This window comes from Macaca mulatta, chromosome 7 (genome assembly GCF_049350105.2).
Source record: "Macaca mulatta isolate MMU2019108-1 chromosome 7, T2T-MMU8v2.0, whole genome shotgun sequence".
Taxonomy (NCBI): Eukaryota; Metazoa; Chordata; class Mammalia; order Primates; family Cercopithecidae; genus Macaca; species Macaca mulatta.
Genome location: NC_133412.1, coordinates 117,927,264 through 117,947,328, shown reverse-complemented (window position 1 = coordinate 117,947,328; position 20,065 = coordinate 117,927,264). Strand labels below are relative to the sequence as shown.

At 36.9% G+C, this 20,065-nt stretch overlaps 1 protein-coding gene across 1 annotated transcript in view; it reads left to right on the top strand.

Annotated features, from left to right (window-relative positions):
* LOC106999411 (fibrous sheath CABYR-binding protein) overlaps positions 1-20,065 on the top strand; it is a 146,944-nt gene that overhangs the window by 33,423 nt on the left and 93,456 nt on the right. Inside the window, exon 4 of the mRNA XM_077940943.1 lies at positions 19,929-20,004. The gene's annotated coding sequence lies outside the window, so the exon portion shown is untranslated. The remainder of the gene's footprint in view (positions 1-19,928; positions 20,005-20,065) is intronic.

The window sequence follows — 20,065 nt, the reverse complement described above, 5'->3', positions numbered from 1 at the left end:
ATGCTTTGAGATCTGTTAAGCATTACAACATTAAAAATGATTGTTTAAAAAAATCACGTTTGTTGTAGAAACTTTAGAAAATGCAGATAACAATAAAGATATGAAAACTACCCATATTCCCACCAGGTAGAAAATCTGCTTCTTGTCCTTGTTTTTTATGAAGATCAGAGTGACGGCTGAGAGGGCATACTCAAGGAAATAGAGAGGCTAGCTTATTTAAACAGAGAGTTGTTGGTAAGGAAAAATAAGAGATGTGAAAGAAGCGAAAACTAGCCTGTTTCCAGAAGAATTTGAAAATGTTTTGCTGAAAAGTTTACAGGGTGGATGGGAAAGAGACTTTGAGGGAAACTGCTATTTGTAGCCAGGAGAGCATAAGGGTTGGCGAAATGAAATTTTAAGAAATTTTTCTGTTGACTTCTAGTTCCAGTTATCGTAGACCTGGTTCTCTGGAACAGCCCTCCCACTGGGGAATAGTAATCAGCCCTGCTACCCCATTTTATATGTATACTTAAAAATCTAACAAGGATTGAAAAGAATTAATTACTAGACTAAGATCTGGCAGAAGATGGAAACCCAGATAGGCAAGTAAGTAATTTGGGATAACTTTTCCCCTAGGGGACCTTTGGTTATTCAGGAAGAGATGGATGAGGCAGCAGTTTTTATAGTTTCCCAGAGAAAGGAGGGCAAAAATAGATGTTTAGGAGTAGTCAAGAGGCAGCCCTGGTATTCTTTCATACCTTGAGTTGGCATCTTGAAATATTTGACCCATCATTTTTGTCTTATTGCCACAGCCACACCAGCCTTTATCGACCACCACTCTGATCAGTCAGCAGCCATCAACATTGAGACAGGATCCTCTACAAGCAAACAGATGACTTGCTGAAGGCTCAGATGATTGTTAGCATTTTTAAAGGAATAAAATATTTTTAAATTAAGATATGTATATATTTTTTTAGACATTATGTGATTTCACACTACAGGATAGTGTAAATATAACTTTTATATATACTGGGAAGCCAGAAAATTCATACAAATTGTTTCATTGTGACAATCACTTTACTGCAGTGGTCTGAAACCCAACCTGCAGTATCTCCTAGGTAAGCTTGTGTTGCTAATTCTTGCTATCTTACATCATGAAGATGCCCATTTCTTGTATCCATTCTACTTTCCAGTTTTTTTCTTGTCTTTTTTTTTTCTTTTGATTCAGCCATGTTTTATCTTAAATTTTTGGATTTCATTCATTTTGGTCTTATTCTATATCTACTGATACACATTCCATTCTGCAGGAGAGTAGCAGAAAGTGGATGTGATGTAAGCAGAATGACTCCTTAGCAACCCCTTCTTCTTTAATTTTGGAAGTCTCACAGATACCATTGCAACTTTTTTTTTGAGTGTAATAAATATTACTTGATTTGAAATAGACAATTCTCTAAAATAAGTAATTCAAAAATATTTGTGGTGATCATAAACTTTATTTTCAGTTATCTACAACCAATTTAAATGTAACATTTTAGAAGAAATGCTTCATTAGGAGGCATAGAATTTGGATTCTAATATTATTTCCTCAATTTACTAACTGTGACCTTGAGAGAGTCACTTAATTTATTTTGTCCTCAGTTGCTCATCTCTAAATTGGGATAATATTTTATTTGCTGAAGTCAGGAATCCGAGTAAATTAATTTCTTCCATTTTAGCTGCAAGAGCTACGATCATCTCAATGTCCTATGTCTTTGAATTTTATGAATAAAGTCAGTAAGTATAGTAGATGTCTGTATTTCCTAGATTTTTTTTCCAGAAATGCTAATGTTCTGTAAGATGTAGACCATCTGCACTTTTAATGAAAATTTCTTTCTGATGAAAAATGCATTTTCAGATTTTTATTGCATTTCAAAAGGAAGGGATTTTAAAAAGCTGGTTTATATTTCAAAGAGAATGTGATCATCAGATTTAACTGTGTTTTCAAAGATGTTTGAAACTTGAAGCAAAAGCTATTTTATTTCGTAAATACTATGTTATATTTTCTTAAAAAGAAATGATGATGATCAACTAATTATTATGTTATTTACCTACTTGAGGCTACAGGGAAAGAGTTGGTTGTATTTAAAAGAGCAGAGAGTCATTTTGGCTTGAATCTGTAGGAAAACCATAAAGTAGGCATACTCAACCTGAACTTTGAATTTTTTTCAGTCTTCTGAATCCACACCTAAGGCAACTTGGTTTTCATTGAAAGAGTTGAATACCATTGTCAAAATGATAAATTTTCCCTAAAGAATAAGTCTTTATTGTTATATATTTAATAAATTTTTCCCAAGACCTAACAGGAGGAAAGTGAACTTCATTAGAGGCTTCCTTATGAGACCATGAAAAGCACCTTTCTCTGCCGGAGGATGAGAGTGACCAATCTAAGTTTGTTTGTTTGTTTGTTTTTTAAGAGATTCGCACTAAAAACACCTATTTCTGAATTTGCAGATAGGAATTGGGATTCTAGTAACTGTTTCTAGGCCCTCTCTTCCTAGTCAAAAAGCCATCACATTCTGAAAATCCAAAATTCCAAATGCTCCAAAATCCAAAATTTTTGAGTGTTGATGTGGCACTCAAAGAAAATGTTCATTGGAGCATTTCAGATTTCAGATTTTTGGATTAGGGATGCTGAAGCAGTAAATATAATGCACATACTCCAAAATCCTAAAAAAAATCTGAAATTCAAAACATTTCTGGCCCCAGGCATTTTGGATAATGGATACTCAACCTGTAATCTAAGCAGAACCTCCTGTGAGCTTCTCATGTACATGTGAGGCAGTTCGCCACTCTAAATAGGCCCTCCCTATCCACTGCCAGCAGTCTCAGGTGTTCTTAAAAGAGGATCTTGGAATTTCAATGAGGTTTAGGGGACCATTCCATTTCGAATTCTCTTCATCTCTGCCATTTATTATTGTCTAACATTTCCAGCTCACACATGGCCTCTGTCTCTGTGCCTGGTCCCCATGTCGTAATGCCTCCACCAGACTGCCTAGATGTAGTGTCTTGAAAAACCTTGTGTCTACACTCTGGTCTTCTGATCAGTACACTCTACTTTCAGGCTCACCCAGGCCTCCAGTCTCCAACTCAGATCAACCAAATTACTTGAAATATCAGCCATTATTTATGGTAATTGAAAAATATCTTCATTTCTCAAAGGAGGATGTTTACTAAAGTGCTAATAGTAATAGCAAATTAATAAAAATCACTATAATTGCCTCAATTGTCCTATGCTATCAGCTGCCTTTTGTAATTAGAAAACAAATTTACTCAAACTATGACTTTTCTTTGCACCATTTAGCAAAATTCATTTCTGGAAAGCATGTTTTCACTGAAAGTATAGGTTCTCATAAGAAATGAGAAAAAAGAGGTTTACTAGAGAGATAATATACTAAGACTTCCAAGCTGTTTCCTCTTTTATCTAAGAGTTTTCTTTATCCTTTGCAAGGGAGACTATAGGGAAAAATATTTTGAGAGTGAAAACAATTTCTTCATAAGAGACAACATGTTTATTCGTAAAAATTTGTGAATGAAAGTAGACAAGATTCTATAATTCTACCCAGTAATAATGGCTATGTGAGAAATTTTCTAGCTTGGAGCACAAAACCATGATTCTTACATTATCCAGTGATTTTTATAGTGTGCTAAATAACAAAAAAGTGAAGAGACTAGCATTCAACTGTTTCAGCAGGTTAGTAAATTATTTCATTGGATCAATAGTAGAGGTAATCAAGGTGGCATTTAAATTAATTAAGTTTTTTTGAGTTTAAATTAGAAAATGTATTTTGGTTACTACACAAACAAATCATGTTTAAATGAGATTTTAAAAGCTTTGCTTTTCTGGTTGATGAATTTTATGAAACTTTGCTACATACATCATTTCTAAATCAGGGTTCAGAATACAGAAGTCCATTTGAAAGTGATAATAAGTGTTGTCAAATAAACAAAGATAAAAGGATATTTAGTTGAATGTCTGTCATGGTTATGTGTGTAGACGACTGCTTATTTTGATGATGATTTTTCTCTTTTCAAAATAAATTGCTCAAACTGAACCATATTCTGTCCTTACATAGGCATTTTCTTTGTTTTCTTCCTTTATAGATCTTTTGTTTCCAGGGTAGGGTTTTTATGCAGTTTGTTTTAGTTGGCAAAATGTACATTAGACACATAGCAACTAAAATATATACTATTAATTTGCCTTCTTCCAGAAAATAATGTCTCCTTGAGGAATTGAGCCAAATCATTTTTTTGTATTAATGTAATAATCATTAGTGTAACAGTCTTCCACTGAGCATGTATCTGGACAGGTTGGCACCACACAGATGAATATTACTATCAGTTTATGAAAAAGGTGGTATTATGCCCTGCTGCTCAGGTACCTGCCCCCAGGGAAACTGCCTACAGGGTCTGGACAGGCTGCTGCACTCAGAAATGTGGAGCCACTTATTTTTCTCTCTTTCACTATCTGCATGTCCCTTTTGGAATGCCAGTATTGTAGCATGTCAGTGTATGAGTCCAGATATCTATGTTTGATAAACCAGTATATGAAATACTTGGTTATAATTGGTGGTGCCTGTTCTTACTTCAACTTTGATTTACGGTTTGAAGCCTGCTTTCCCAGTCTGCTTACTCCATGAAATATGAGGAAGGAATACATATCTACTTACGTTCATGGAACCTGGGGGAGTGGCTGTTGGGAAGATCCTAGAACATTTTGTGGATTAATGGATGATGTAGACTTACAACAATTCGTTGAAATGTAGAAAAAGACTGGCCAGTTAGGATTGTATAGTGGATACTGTGGTTGTGTCCTCACTATCTCTTATTTCTTATTGTCATTTGTATTATCCATGCAGTTGGAGTGTAATGAGAGGGCTAGAGAATGACTGTATCCACAATTCCAAGGTGGGTTCTAATTTTTTAAACCCTAACATGTGAATCCCATCTTTTTGCCCCTGTATTCAGAGAATAAAAGTGTAAGCCAATCAGTCAGTGCTTTCTATAGTGGTTTAGGAAATTTGGGGTATTTGATGGAAAGGGATGTTTGCTGGGATCTGAAAAGTCAGTACTTTCACTCCTTCTGGACAGTGTGATTTCAATATGTGGAAATGATGCAGGAAATGTTTTTTTGTCACCACCAGAGAAGAAAAAATGTTGGGTGGTGCTGGTTGAAATAAAGGCAGAGGGGAAAGGGAAAGAAATCAGGGCCTTGATATTGTTGTTGAGTTGATAAATCAAACCACACTGAAGTCTTCCATTCCTCTGAACCTTCCAGTTACCAGAGTCAATAAATCCTCTTTATAGTTTTAAACCAGTTTTAACTGAGTTTTCCATTACCTATAAAATGAGGGATCTAGGCTGATACAGAATGATAGTTTTGGAAGGATTGTAGAAAGAAATTTCTTTAATTATTTTGATTGCTCAATTTTAATATTTAGCAAAGAATAAAATACAAAACTTTCATTTTGTGTGATATCCTCAACAATACACTGAATGAAACCTAGAATATAGATTAAGGAAATAAAATCTTGCCCAATGGTCTTTTAGTTCAAATTAAAAGGCAAAAATGAATAGCTTGCCATATGGAAGAGTATAATAGTCAACATTAAAGGGCTAATTGTTTGTCATTTAACCAGTTGGAAATTTCTCTTTATTATTTATGAAGTCTTGTTTTGAAAGTTTTGCTTTAGAGTAAATCCTTTTGCATATTACAAGTCTTTAGGAACTCATAACTATTTAATAAATCTTCATTTAGAGAGTTTTACATGGCTGATTTTCAAATGGATTCTCGATATGAACATGGCTCAGAGTGATGATAGCATCAATAGGAACTCAGAGTATCTGTCCCTATGTATGTATGGGTGATGCAAACTAAATGTCAAGCAAGGCATGTAAATTAGAGAAGAAGAAAGTTTATTTCATCATGGAAAAGATAGAACAACGAACTTAGAAAATAGACTTCTGAAATTAAATGCTCTGTATCAGGTCTAGGAAAATTGCTTTTATTTTATTTTCTCAGCAGCATTTATTAAGTATCCATTCTGTGCATAGTCTACACTCAGTGCTGCATGGAATAATAATCAAACTAAAAGTTTACACTTCATATTCCAATTCGACATCACTGCTTCCATGTAGCCTTTCCTTCTTGATCTGGATCCTTTCTCTTATTGCAGTTTGTAAGATACCACATCATTTTGTTTTGTTATACACTATTCTTTATTGTGTTCAAACATATATGAGGGAGTAAATTACAGGGATTTTGGAGACTGTACAACTATGTGTGAATCTTGGGCTTTCTGTTTATTAGTTGTATGACTTTAGCAGGTATTTGGCATTCTTTTTTTTTTTTTTTTTTTTTTTGAGGCGGAGTCTCGCTCTGTCCCCAAGGCTGGAGTGCAGTGGCGGGATCTCAGCTCACTGCAAGCTCCGCCTCCCGGGTTCACGCCATTCTCCTGCCTCAGCCTCCCGAGTAGCTGAGACTACAGACGCCCGCCACCTCGCCCGGCTAACTTTTTGTATTTTTTAGTAGAGACGGGGTTTCACCCTGTTAGCCAGGATGGTCTCGATCTCCTGACCTCTTGATCCGCCCATCTCGGCCTCCCAAAGTGCTGGGATTACAGGCTTGAGCCACCGCGCCCGGCCGGTATTTGGCATTCTCTGAACCTTGGATGCCTGACTCATCTGTAGAATGAAGAGAATAAAGATTTCTATCGCTTATGGTTATGTTTGTTTTGAGAATTAAATGACATAGTACATGTGAAGCACTTATAGCAACTTAATGCTAATTAGCATACATAATATTAATACTATATACAGTTAATCATAATAGATTTAAAATAAAAAATAAATAAAATAAATTTTTTTATCTTGGGATAATCATGTTGAGTCAGATACATTGTATTTGGTTAGTCAATAAATGCTTATTGATTTGAAATCAATTTTGACTTAGACTTTGCAGTAATATAAGATTTTGAGCCCCTGTTATTCAAGCATATAGTATATAATTTGTCATCTCAATTTACTAATAATTAAGTGCATTGCACTTATAAAGTGCTTTGCTGCTTTTAAAATAACTTTAATGCATTTGGCATAATTTGATTCTGTGACCTTTGCTGGGTAGGTGATTACCTCCATTTTATAGATATGGTAATTGGGGATTAGGAAAGAGAAAAGATGGAACTGTCAGTAAGTGGAAGAATTGAACTAAAGCCTAAATTTTTGATGACCCATAGTTTTCCTTTGTAAATATACATTGAAGTCACCTATTATTGATTGTTCTTACTGATTTATATTTATGAATATGGCAACTACTGAAAACTCTTTTGGAGTGGCCTTAACTTCCTGGAGGAAAGATGGCAGAGGATGGGAAAAAAAAATAAGCAGAAAAAATGACCTTAAAAAGTGCTTTTTGGGAAATAAGTAGAAGTCTTTCAGAGACACAAACAAATTTTCAAGAATGTGTTTGTGTCATATAAGTCTAAACTTCTGAAGATTTTTGAAAGAATATTAATTGTTATATTTTAACTATTCTCTGCTTTGTAGCAACAACCATTTTTTGAGACAATTGTTTTTCTGCAGATATTTATCTTGTGAAGAACTAAAAGGGGAAAACAAAATATTCAATCACTTCAGGACAGAGCTGCAACAAAGGGAGAGGCAAAAAATGTTTTTCAGGACAAGCAATGATTTCAGATGACCATAAACAAACTGACTGCTGCCCAACCAGAAGCATATCAACTGTATATAAATATAATATTTCTACATTAAGGCCTTTACATTCTGAGAAGTAAAGGCTGCTGAAATAATTTCTCAAGAAGCAATAATAGGAATGCTAAAAGTAGTGCCCTGATATAGTTCAACCTTTACTAGAGAACACATTTGAGCCCACCTGGACTTCTGAACTACAGAACTAGCTGTCTGTCTGTCTATCTATCTATCTATCTATCTATCTATCTATCTATCTATCTGTCATCTATCTATCTATGTAAGTGATGTTTGAAGCTGCTAAATTTGTGGTTATTTGTTACAAAGCAATAGAAAACAAGTATAACAGTATATAATTAGGGTCAAATTAGTTATAGGAATGAGAAAGCATATGAAAACTTGAAAGATTAATGTGGCTGAAATGGAAGTGTTGTGCTTTTTCCTACCTCCAGGGCCTTCATACATTCTATCCTTCTTGCCTCCAGTGGCCTTCACTTTCTCTATTAACAATGAATCTAAACAAGACCCACCTCTTCACAGAAGCTTTCTTGACATTTGTATTTTATAATGCTATCTCTTGTCAATGAACTACTGTTGACAAGAGATAGCATTACAGGAGTTATTTCTGAAAATTTTCTCAGTAATTTCATTGTTTTATGTATTCTCCTCTCTCAACCCCCAAGCCTGTAAGCTCAGTTCTCTTTTTGTGCTCCCAAATAGTTAAATTAATATTAAACATCTGACTGATTAAAATATGCCCTGAATACTCTATAGAGAAACTGTTGAATACAATTTGTGAATTTTTGCATTAACCTTACTTAAACCAAATGAAGGTTATTTTTTTTCCCCATCACACTAATTGCTAAACTTATCTCCTTCTGAATCAGATATGGGAGGTAATGGAAGTCATCTCAGAATTCTGCCTATCACAAATACATTATTGTTATTTAGCGATTTCATGAAAAGGCATGCTTTCTCCATACAATTTGATTGTAAGCCACTTGAAGATAGGATGCCATCTCCTACTTTGCTAAAGCTCCCCACAGCATTTATAACAGTACATTCTTGTTAAATACTTCTTGAATTAAATTGCTTTTTGCTGGAGGGAGAAGAATAAAATGTGCCTGTTGTCTTGAAAGCTTTTTATTTATTAAATTTGGATCTCCAGATATAAAGCTAAGTGAAATGTCACTCAACTGTCTGGAAGTATTCACACTGATCCAGCTAACCTGTCCAGTTATTTCAGGCAATTTGCTTTTGTGCTTCGACAGTGATTGCTGTGGGACATTGGGCTTTAGAATGCAAATTTCTGAAATACAGAGAAGAAAGTCATGCATGTTCTGTAAAATGTCGTCTACTGTTGAGGGCTCAATGAATAAAGGTGGATTGGGGTAAAATAACATGTTTATGTATTTTCGCATATTGGTGTCTCTGCCTTTCATCTTACTAGTTTAGATTATATGATTCAAAAAGTCAAGCCTATCTTCCCAATTTTTTGAATGGTATGTTTAGAAAAAAACTAAAAATCCTGCTACTTTAAGTACAGTAAAATATGTTTTAACACACTTTAAATATTGTATTAGTTCATTCTCACATTGCCATAAAGAACTACCTGAGACTGGGTAATTTATGAAGAAAAGAAGCTTAATCGACTCAAAGTTCTGCATGACTGGGGAGGCCTCGGGAAACTTACAATCATGACTGAAGGTGAAGGGGAAGCAAACCACATCTTTTCATGGCCAGAGAAGGAGGAAGAGAGAGAGTAGGGGGAGGTGCTACACACTTCTAAACACCCAGCACTAGGGGAATGGTGCTAAAACAATAGAAACCGCCCCCATGATCTAATCACCTCCCACCAGGCCACTCCTCCAACACTGGGAATTACCATTTGGCATGAGATTTGGGTGGGGACCCAGAGCCAAACCATACCAAATCTATTAAATATGAATTAAGTATATTTTAAAGAAATGCAGTAGACATTTTTCTTCTGCAGGAAGGAACATTTGCATGCTGACCTGACCTCCGGTATCATCAAGACAGTTAGCTGCATGATAAAAATTTTGAATTCCAAGAAAGGAAAAAGAAATTTTCTTTAAGAAATATATTCTTCAAGGAGAAAAAGAGAAAAAACTTACATGGACAGAAGTATCAGAAGGGTTAATTCTTTTAGCTATTAGAAACAGCATTGAGAACTGACTTAGAATGATCAGAAAGAAAACAAGTTTCTGCTTCATCATTGGTATAGATTGTTAAGAACAGATTTCAATTTTTAAAAAATATCTGAGTGAGTCATCATTATTTTATATGATCTTTATCTGCAAGTCAGAAAATTCCCTGCCAAAAGGAATTTATGTCATCACATAAATGTATGTTTCCTATCTCAACCCCAAACCTAGGACTATCACTATTTTGTCCCTCCAAAATTAACTCCACATGAAGGTAGCATAATAATGTATCCTCAGTAATTCTCAAAGTATTGTGTAAGTATGATTTTTTTTTTCGGTAGAGAAATTGATAGCTGGATGCATCTGAAATCTCTTAGCAAATTTATGCTGGAGTTTGCAGGTTTTGGAGTCTCTGTCACCTGACTGCCATTCCTCTAGTCATTAACTTCCTTTATGATTAGCCCTAATAATTAGCTTCTCTGAGAAACAAAGAATTGAATAATCATCTTTCACGTTCGAAGGTGATGCTGCCAACTTTTATTGTCTGTGCTATATTTATCATCACTGCAAGACTTGTGCTTGACTTTTTATAGAGATGAGAGTTTGAGTCATATCTTCCTCAGTTGCCTTTTTTGGCCAGTGGCAAGAAAAAAGAAAGCAGAGAAAAAAGGTTACAGCTGTGACTATACAGCAGTAGCAGTTCTCTGATGCCTTCAAGTAAAAAAAATTAAGAAATGAATCTTGTAATTTCAAAGGCTATTACTATATACAAATGCAATATTTTGCAACATCATCTGCCTCTAAATAGCACTTAGGTATCTGTAAAGATCCCTTCACTGTTAGGAACACGCCAATAACATTGACTTGTTCACTTGTTACGTTTTATAGCTACCTTTCTCATATTTTTAATGAAACCTTTCAATAAAACTATCTCTTTGAAAAGGAGTGCATTTAAACTCAGTAGTGGCACTTAACAATGCAAGAGCAGTTCTTTTTCCTCTCTCTGGTGCCACTATCTAGACCAGAATCAGAACAAATTGTAATAGCAAGAAGTTAAGCTCTTAGAGGAGTTTTCATTAGAATTGTAGAAATGGGCAAGCTGGTGTTTTTGCTAAGCTGAATTTCAAATAGCTGACTAGAGATAACACGGTTAGACTGCTATTTTCTTGCAAACTTACTACAGAAAAGGCTATAGAAATGTCACTGATTACTTGTGGCATCATTAATATTTTAAAGTGTGACATTATAAAATATTTAAATGTAAATATTTTGATATGAGTGTCTTAATACAGTTGCAGCACAGTAAGATTAGAAAGGTCTCATATGCAGCATTTTAATTAAATCCATAAAGAACACTCCTTTAACTTCGATGCAAGCTCTTGTTTAAATCCAATATAAAGCTTGCATTTTGTTGATTGCTTCTACAAATTATGTGCCTCATGTCATACTTTTTTTCCCCCACTTTTTCAGAGACAAATGATCGTTCTTTGGTTTGGAATTTTTTTCTAAACAATTTATTTAGAGAATTGAGTTTATAAGGCCTGATTACATGAACTTTAATGATCATATGTCTCTTTGGGCTCAGAAGGACAAGGTTCTTCTTATCAGTTTCCTATTGAATGGATAAGCCTTTGTATATTCATGGAACCAATAAATCTACCTACTTTAACATTTATTAGTATTTTGATGTCAGCACTGTTATTTTCTGCAGAGAAATGTCTTGTAGAGACTTTTAGCATTATCACCATCAGTAACACTATTTACCAAATGCCTAAATTAGGAATAAAGAGGAGTAGAGTATTTTCATTTCAGAATGCAGGTGTGTTCAGACTGTGCATAAATATTGATCTCATATCCTGATACAAGTGTGAACTGTGTTGATAGATAGCTGGCAAGTTAAAATTTCCTTCCTTCCCTCCTTTTTTTCCTTTATTACTCACTGAGTGCTGGCTGTGAGCTTGGCACTGTGCCAGACTCTGGGGGAATAAAATAGTGAAATAGATATAATCTCAAGAAGCTTACATTTAATTTAAGAAATAGAGAAACATAATAAGCCTTTTAGTTTTAAAGTCAATGTTTACTTTGCATTTCTTTCTTGCCCCATCGTGTGCCCAGTCCCAGATGGTGTATCATGGTGTATCATGATTAGTCTAAGGCTGAGACTCTAAGCTATTTATGGTCATTGCTGTCACCTACTTCTCCAGCCTTCCTTGAAGTGAGGACTGGCCACCTGGCTCAATTATGGCCAATGAGAAATAAGATGAAATAAATTTCTGGGAGAATTTCTGGAAACATTTTCTTACCTTGGTAAATGAAACAAGCACTGATAGCACCATCCATTCTCCTCTCCTTTACCCCTTTGTTTCTGTCTTAAATGGGGTCATAAATCATTGGGAGGCACCTAGTGACTATGAAGGAAATGCCCAGAGAATTGGAGACAGCATTGAGTCACTGAACTAATACTTGCAGTCTCTTATCTGCAAACTTACGTTTATGTGAGAAAAATAAACTCCTATTACTTGAATCACTATTGGTTAAAGTCTTCGTTACTTCAAGTTGAATGCATCCTAACTAATACAAAGAGTAAGTGGGCAATTATGTACAGGATAATGAATGCTGTGAGAAGGTATTTACAGGTGCTATTTTAACATCTCAGGATAATTTTGTCATTTGGGTTCCGAGCAGGCTTTTTGGAAGACTGATGCCTAAGATGACCCTCAATTTAATTTAGGCTCCCTGGCAAACTCATTGCACTCAGTCATGGATATTGGAATCCTGATATTCACTAAGGATTTTGTAACTTTGTATACATGTGTCAACTTCTTTTTTTGTAGATATGCAGCAGTGCTCCTTGGTATATATGTCTATATTTCTAAGAGGATTTTGTTTTCTTCCAACTTATAAATGAAGATGATAGTTTTTGTTGTATGATAATTTAGTTATGATATCATCAGAGGCTCCAATACTCCTGGTTGAAACAAAGGTAAGTTCTAAGCAGTACTTAGAACTCAAGGGAGGGCGCTTAGTGCTCAAGGGAGGGCACTTAGCTACTCCTTTGGCCGCATCTAAGCACCTCAGTTCCATTAGAGGGTGGCAACTTACCCTGGCTTGGCTGGCCGTTAAAGCCAAAGGAGCTATGTTAGCCTGTAACATAGAATAATAACAATATAGGTACTTGAAAGCGGCATTATTTGAGCTCATCATTGCTCAATACTTACTGAAAACTTGGCTGAGAGAAAGAGTATATATGCAGGTTTGCCCAAAGGATTTAGTGTTCATTTGAAAAATCAGTCACTGGCTCATACCGAGAAAGCAGAGAGCTGGGAACCTCATTCCATTCCTGGTCTCCCCAGTAGAAATGCTTTTGCTGCATTGCACTTTGACATTACATCACTGGGTTACTTTGAAGGTGTTAAAGGAAACCGTCCTGTGAGACACATTGCCACATTTGTTAGCTGTTGTTAATGGTGCTGTTTACCATCTCACGCAATTTACTGTCTCTCAGATCTACATGAAAGTATCTTTTTTTGTTCTTCTATGGAATTGGTGGGTTTCATCTTCTGAACACTGAGAAACATGTACAGCAATTGTTCATGTTTTCCTATTTGGTGTGATTTATGTAATTCCCAATGTTTGGTTTATTTTTGATGAATGAACAGGCTTTTGATATGCCTGTGTTTTGCTTTTAAGGCTAATCTCATTCATGGGTTCATCTTCTGTTTCTTACTTTCATGTTTCTTTTTTTCCCCCCAATTTATTCCTATTTTGAAATTTGGTTTTATTATATTTTGTGGACTTTTACTGAATAGATTTTTTTTTGTGGAATGTCTTCACATCCTTGCTGGTATAAGGCAGGGTATGTGTGCATGCATACAAACAAGAAACACGAAGGGAAGCGCATTTTGCTGGTAGCACTTCAAAATCAAACATTATTTATTTATTTTTCTGTTGGTTGAGACAAGTGAGTTTAGGTGGGAGTTGTTTTGAAAGTATGTTCTCAACATGACTCTTAATAGTAGAAGGAATGTTTTTAACCTTTCCCCTCTTGCTTGAGTTAACTTTACTTTGGCTTAAAAGTGTTTTTGGTTGAGAAAGAAAGACTGAAATTGATAGCTCTCACAGCAGTGTTTGCAATTAAAGTAGAAGCTTGGGGAGAGAAGGTTGGGGAATGTCTGAGGAAGATTTTCCTTTTTCTTTTTTGCCCTTTAAGTTTTTGCTCTAAATCATATTTTTTTCTGACTTTAAAGCACTAGTTTGAAATTATCTGGCAGTCTCAGTGCTATCACTTAGTCTTACTTTTCTTTTATAATCATAAAGGTTAATAACAACTAAACATCTTAACTAACATATTTATGATTCTGACATCTAGCCCTTTTGAACTTAATAGTGGATTAATTTAATGTTAATCATACGTTTAATTGCTTGGGACTTGTTATAAGAGACACTGGAGAAGATGGAGAATTTTTCTATGAAGGCAGGGATTTTTTTTCTTTGAAATTTTTAGTGATTGTTATAAGACTGAAGAAATGGATGTGTTTTGGACATTGAAGGAATCCTAAATAGTCAGGAATTTGCTCCTCTGGTACCCAGTGAGATTCCAAATGAACCAAAGGGGATTACTTCCTACAGGGACCTCTGGCATTTTTAGTAGGGTGGTGAGGTTAGGGGAGAATTTTCTTCGTTCGTTTATTACCATCTACCTCATCAGAGAGGCAAAAGTAAAGCTGGGGGGAGATGGCCACAGGGGTAAAGAAGAGGCATGAATTGGAGAATCAGCTTTCCATCTCTGACCAATCTGAACAGGGTTTTTTTTTTTTTTTTTTTTTTCCAGAGACAGCTGGCCAGCACTTAATTTATCTAGGTCCATGAGAGGAATATGCAGTCAGGGTCTGGGCCTCCATTACCTGTGGCTGAACTCTCTGTTGTATGAAATCAGTGCTGACAGGGAGAAGAATCTCCCGAGTGGGAATCACATGGCCCCCTCTCTATCTCCAACACACACACACACACATACACACACGCACACATGCATACACATTCTGGAAAGGAGAGAAATGGGCCACATTAGGCTTACCTACCTGACCTTAGGGAGCCTGGAGCAGATATCCCCCTAACCCAGATGCTAAGGATGTAGGGAGCAGAGGCTGGGAGTACTGGAGCTGGCAGGAGTAACATTTAGGAAAAGTACATTTGATTTTGAAAGACATAAGATGTTTATTTAGGAAAGAATATGGCTGAGATAACATGGAGATATTTATCTTTTATTCTTGTATTTTCCATTTTTCTTTCCAAGGTGTCTAATGGATTATGTGCTCTTTTGTATTTGTAGTCTCAGGGGATGGATGTAGCAGAACAACCAGCAGAAAGCTGCATACCTAACCTTTCCTTTCACTCATTCCCTCAAGATTCAACCCCAGAGTGCAGAGAGGATTTGCAGATATAGACAAAGTGTCTCATTCAAGAGGAAGGAGAGCAGGAGTTCACCCCAAACTAGAGAGACAGAGAGAGTCTTCCAGTGTCTGCCATAGTTCCAGCCACATCACAGAGGGTAGAAAGGAGTGAGCCTCCGGGATCCACAGCCTTTTCTTACACTGCTTGTCAATGAGATATTTATCATCCTTGTTTATAGGGCTTGTCAGTCCAGAGGCTTACTGAGCCTCCAAAATCTTCAGCACGACTCTCTGTGTTCCTGTCTGCCTTTCTACTGAACACAGTTCTTACCTTTCAGGGGCTTTGCTGCCTACCCTGATGGTTTTACTGGTTTGCTCTTCCATATTCTGTAGACCCATAGAATTCTCTTTCTCTCTTTGTCTCTCTTTCTCTGTCTCTGTCTTTCTCTCTTTTCTCCACCCAGAAGAAATCCCTTGTATTTTTTTCCCCGGTGGGAAATCTTTTTCTTTTCTTGTTTCTGACTAATACACTGTCAATGTTTGGGGATCCTCTACTTTTAATTCCCTCTATAAAAATCCAGGCTTTGGAAGATAATAGTAAAATTGTAAGCTACTGTCCTCTTTGTTCTATATTTATCTTGAGTAAAGAGCACAGTCTATTTGCCTACTTGAATTAAAGAGAGAACAAAAAGAAAAGTACAGGGAGAAAAAGTAATAGCAGATTAGTATTTCAAAACATTATCCCAGCCAAATGGGCATTGTGGGGGTATGTGTATGAAATGAGTAAACAAATTAAAGTGAATTTGGTAAATATTTGCTTAGCCCCACTTGTCTAGGAACTATCGTAAATACAGACTACCTTCTCTTCCCACCAACACATTACATGGCTTTAATATTTTTTATGTTGGGTGGTGTTGGGATACTTCAAACACTTAGTAAGTGAATGGAGAAGTTACTACCCTTTAAAAAATGTGGTGCTAGAACATGGTTGCAGGTGAAATATGGGGGACTTGTAGCTTAGAAACAATGTGTAGAATGAGGAGAGAAAAGAACAGGAGAGAAAATGGAGGTAGGGGAATGTCCTTCTCTTCATGCTTTGAGAGGATGCAAAGTTTAATCTCTTCTTAAGAGGGAGCTACTGAGTCGTGTCTTATATTGACAATCACTACTTATGAGTGGCTTATGGCCCCTCGTTATTCCTCCCTCTACTCTCTGTCTAACTTTCGATTCTTTTCTATTTTTTTTTTTTCTGTTCAATTTTGCACTTCTATTAAGTGAAGGTTTCACATAGAGCTTTACTTGAAAGCCTTTGATTTAGCCCTCTACCTGAGGACTGAGCTTTGATGTAAAGCTGGGCACTTTGTGAAGTCTCTCCCTCCCTTATACTTCCATGCCTTTTGTTTATACCTGGGCATGAGATGTGTCTGATGACCCACTGAGCCATATAAAGGATCTCTGAAAAATAGAATCATTTTGGCAAGGCCTCCTCCCAGAGCCAACCGATCAATAGGCATCTCTCGCCTTTTTCAAAGTACAGTGGGAGCTGAAGACACTGAAAAACAGTATCCTCCTCAACAAGACCATATTAACCCAAACCACAGCAGCACCGGTGCCAGCTCTAGGGAAGGCAGCCCTTCCCTGCAAAATGGAGACAATGACTGGGCTGGCAGGACTCTGAAGTGCTCCTGTAGATTGTGGCTAAAGCAATTCCAAACCTCTCCATCACATTGCTCGTCGCTGATGTCCCCTCAGAAGGGCTGCCTTCCCTGGAGCTGGCACCAGTGCTGCTGTGGTTTGGGTTAGTATGGTCTTGTGGAGGAGGATACTGTTTTTCACTGTCTTCAGTTCCCACTGTGCTTTGAAAAAGGTGAGAGATGCCTATTGATCAGTTGGCTCTGGGAGGCGGCCTTGCCAAAATGACTCTATAGGCACTCCCAGCAGAGCTCTTATGTCCGCCATGCACGGTGACCAGATCCGCACCCATCCCAGGGTGCTTTTTAATTGGAATGGCTGTTCAAACAGTAGTGTGAGTTTTTTCATTTCCCCCTGACTATACTCTAGGCTTCAGCTCTTTAAGTAGGAAAGATAATCGTTTACTTGTCAGTATTCTCTTTTCTGTTTGAAAACAGCTCCTCAGATGTTTTAAAGGAGTTCAAGCAAATGAGAATGGTTGACTCAATTATCTGTACTAGAGTAAATTAGCAATTATTAAAAACAAAGAAAACTCTTTAGATCCCCATTACTATAGAGTTACCATCAACCTATCTTCTTCGCTGATACAAAAGTTTGCCAAGTAAACAGATTCTACTTGCTTCTCAAGCACCCAGGGATATTTTAAGAGAAGGGGCTAATTGAAAGGGCTCTGTGAAAAGAAAATACAGTGTTTCATTCCACTCACGATTACCTAAGACCTACCCCTTCTTGCTGTAGAAACAACTTCTTGCATGAGCTAGGAGCTCGCATTGCAGCAGTCTAATTCTTATTAGCTGGGTCATCCTGAGCAAGTAGCTTAAGTATTCTGTAGCGCATCTATAAAATGGGAAGAATAATAATGAACTAAATCAGGTAGTATTTGTAAAGAGCTTTAAAAATATCTGACACTAGGTTAACTCTGATGGTTGTCCATTAGGATTTCCCTTAAGCAGCCCCTCAGTGCCTGTGGCCCCTTCCTCTAGGATCTCCTCCCTGGGTCTTAGATCAGGTGTGAAAGGGGAGAAACCAGTATGTTCTAATAAACTGTCTTCCTACTTCCTTGAATATCTGTGCTTATTATTACTGAATAACATTTGTAGAGACCTTACTGCTCACAAAAGATTTCTCCTTCTGTGTAGGGTTTTATCCACACTACAATCCTGTGAAGTTAAGAAATGGTAGGAGATGTCTTCATAATATATCATGCTTCCACACCCTTTCTGATAAAATTATACACTAATGCTAATCCTATATTAAAGGACAATACCAGAAAGTCAAGGCCCAGGTCAAAAAGGAGATGGATATTTTTACAGACCAGAGACAGAGTACATATACAACATGGGGAAAATGCCACAGGGCTGCTGAGCTACGGACCCAGTGGCAAGGAAGTGGCAGCAGAAACTTGGCCTCTGTGGAGAATAGTCTTACATGTTTTTATGTGAGACAGGGGACTAAAACCAGGCTCACAGCATAAAACTAGGGACTGGAGTACAGCACTCTGCTCATAGAAGCTAAAAAACCCAAATGGCCAAAATATCCAAATGGCTACAATTGCTGCTTGAAGTTATGGCTCATAACAAGCAGGGTGCCTCATGAGAAAATGATCAAAGTTCCTGCTTTGCAGCCAGGAACTAAACCAAGTCCCACACAGCTTTCCTGACTGTATGGAAATATCTCTGTATCACAATAGGTCATTAGAAGACCTGGTTTGGAACAGAGGCCTAGTGGGCGGAGTGGGTGAGGAAGCACTGGATGCAGAACCACTAGACAATGAGAAATATGTTTCCATTGGATTTAACAACAAGGGGGTACTGATGACCTTAACCTTAATAGTTTCATGGAATTGCAGGTGCAAATACCAGAATAGAATGAAAGGGTAGTTGAGGGTAAAAGGAGGAGTTAGGCACACTGAGTGTAGATATCTTTCTCAAGAAATAGAGACTATGCTTCTACAGAGAGTCAGGTACAGGGAAGACTGAAGACGCTTTGGCATGCCTATATACAAATGGAAGGGTCCAGTATAGAGGGAGTGGTGGAAAGGTTCAGAAGGTGGGCTGAAGTGGCATAGAGTGAGGTGTGACATAGCAAGGTCCTGAGAAGAGGCCTGTGGTGCTTTGGACTAAAGGAACTTGGAAATGGAGTCTTTTATTAAGAATAATACAGAGTAACACAGGTTGCAAACCACCCTCCCCCTTTACAGGAAATTGCCAAAATGTTGGATACCATGGAGACTGGGGTAAATTGAGATTTAGGCACAGAGATCTGTGAGGAATGAGAGCTCTGAGTGAACATGGGGTGGTGGGTGAAAACCAGAAGAAGAGGAACTGAAAGATCAGAACTTGTAGCACTTAAGGCCAACCCAGATGGAATAGCTAAGGGCAGCAGAGGCCTGTGGCAGGAAGAACCTCCATATATTCGTGAGTACATGAAGCAAACTCCCGGGTTTCAAAGACAAGTTTTGTTGCTGGTGAGGATGGAGGAAGGGGTTCTTAAGGGACTAGATTTTCTTTGTGAACAAGTAGGACTTGGAACTAGCAAGATTTGTATATTGATGCTAGTGTGACATTCAAGCTTTTAATCATGCTTGGGGTGCATTTGAAGTATGTTTACTTATATACCTGTCTCCCTCTATTAGGCTGTATGGTCCTGAATGCAGAGACTATATCTTACTTGACGTGGTTGGTAATACTTGTTGACTGAAAGACTGGTGTGAAGGATGTTAGCAAATACTTCTCATTAGGTTTGTCAAGCCTTGAAACAATTAATATAAAAGACAATGTGAAAATCTGCAAATAAACCTTAGCACTTGGAATTAAGTCTTTGAAAGCTTTGTTTAGACTTTTGAACAAAAGCTTATTCTTAAAATGTTTCTAGGATCACATTTTCAATGTAATAACGTCTGTTTTGTTAGCATTAAAATAATAGAATTTTTCTTACACTGCCCTTTTATTACGCTTAGGCCTTACCTGTATGACCCTACTGGGTATGAATGAGAAAGAACATATTGAAATTGAGAAAAGAAGATTTACATGATGGTAATACCTTTTGGATATTTACTTTTGGTACTAAGTGAATCATACCACAGGGAAAATGACG